Genomic DNA, 1,996 nt, shown 5'->3' with positions numbered 1-1,996 from the left:
CCCAGAGCCTTGCCCTTGGCATACACTCCTTAATGTCGAGTTCCCCTCTGGTCCTTCCCCTCCATCCTTTTCTCAGACTTTATCTAGTTCCATATTTGTTTTCATATCTCTTTCCCTTCCACATTTGGTCTCATTTTAAACCTTATTTGCACTCAATTCACGTACATGTTACTCGTTTGTCCTCTGCCACAATCTTTTTGCTCTCACTTCCCTTATCATTTATCCTGATGTCAGTCCATGTTTGTCTTTCAGGTTTTATTATTTTCTTAATGTAATAAAATCAAAATAACGCAGCAGAGACCTCAAGGCCCTAAATTGCTAAATAAAGTTATTGGACACGGTTTTTAGAAGAATTGTGAACTTTCAGTTGTTTGACAGTGGCAGAAACCAGATTACAGAGGTTTAATGAGTAGATAGACTGTGAGGATATGAAAGAGGACACTGTGGGTTATAATTTAAAGATTATCAGGAAAAGGAAAAAAGAAAGTTGTTATGCGAAGTCCCTAAAGGATGAGAGCATATAGAGAAATGAGAGCTGAGATGGGAAAGTTAGACCAGGCAAGGTTCACATGGGTAAAAGAAGTGTAAGAAGAATGAAAATAGGTTTTAAGATAGAAGTTTTTGTTTAAAAGTTCTGGGTATAAATGGAGCCAATTTCTTTCTTTTTTTACTTCCTTTTTCTTTAATTACAAAATACACAGAGGAATAACAAAAATATTTTAATTTAAAAATGCAGAGAAGCAGTTAATTGCTTCTTAAAGCTTTTCTTATTTAATTGTGAAATATAATAAAATAGAAAAACAAATATATATGAATAGTTTAATGAATAATTATGAAGTGAATATGCATGTCACTACCATTCACTTCATGAAATAGAACTGTGACAGCATCCCCAGCAAGCACACCTAGTACCCGGATCTCAGTTTCTAATACCATCCTCTAATAAAAGGAACGTGAAATCCTTGGAGAAATGGATGATTCTGGGGCCGAGACTGGAAATATACAAGCTGCTCTTGTAGTTCCAGAAGGTAAAACCAAACCAAAAACCAAACCCATTGTCATGGAGTCGATTCCAACTCACAGTGACCCTATAGGACAGAGCAGAACTGCCCAATAGGGTTTCCAAGGAGTGCCTGGTGGATTCGAACTGTCAACCTTTTGATTAGCAGTCAAGCTCTTAACCACTATGCCACCAGGGTTTCCCCAGAAGGTAAGGAAGTGCTAAAAAACAAAAACAAAAAACAACCTACAACTGTGGGGGAGGGTCAAAGAGACAGGAATCACCTGAAGGAGCTCCCAATGACCAAAGCTGAAGCAATCTGAGCAACAAAATAAGTAGTATTGGATTATAAAGGAGCCCTCGTGGTGCAGCAGTTAAAGCAATCGACTGCTAACTGAAAGGTCGGCAGTTCGAAACCAGCAGCTGCTCTGTGGGAGAAAAAGGTGGTAGTCTGCTTCCATAGAGATTTACAGCCACAACAGCAGTGGGTATAGGATTATAATCTGAAGCATAACATAAATATCCTTGAGTCTGTAGTGATATAAATAAATTATTGAATGAAAGATTGAATGAATAAACAACTAAATAAATAGGGAAGAAGAACAAATCTCCCATGAAGAGGATTTCCAAATAATTTATACAGATACTTTACCCTCAAAGAGGTGAAGCGTAACTCCCCACTCCTAAGTCTATGCAGAATGACTTCCTTCCAAAGAATATAGTATGGAAAGGGGCGGGGGGAGTAAATTTATAATGGAGAAATCTGACAACCACATTCTCAAACCAGGAGATCAATGTCAACATCACCAGTAAACAGTAATGTTGACCGTGTGTACACTTGACGTGATGTAAGAAAATGGTGCTTTATCTCTGTGGTCTTCCTCCCCCGAGCACCTAACCTCAGTCTACTCATAGTAAAAATAGTACAGTTGATGGGAATTCTACAAAATACCTGATTAGTACTCCTCAGAATTGTCAAGGTCATCAGAAACAAGG

Source organism: Trichechus manatus, unplaced genomic scaffold, assembly GCF_000243295.1.
Source record: "Trichechus manatus latirostris isolate Lorelei unplaced genomic scaffold, TriManLat1.0 scaffold00018, whole genome shotgun sequence".
Taxonomy (NCBI): Eukaryota; Metazoa; Chordata; class Mammalia; order Sirenia; family Trichechidae; genus Trichechus; species Trichechus manatus.
Note: the sequence above shows the minus strand (reverse complement) of the source record.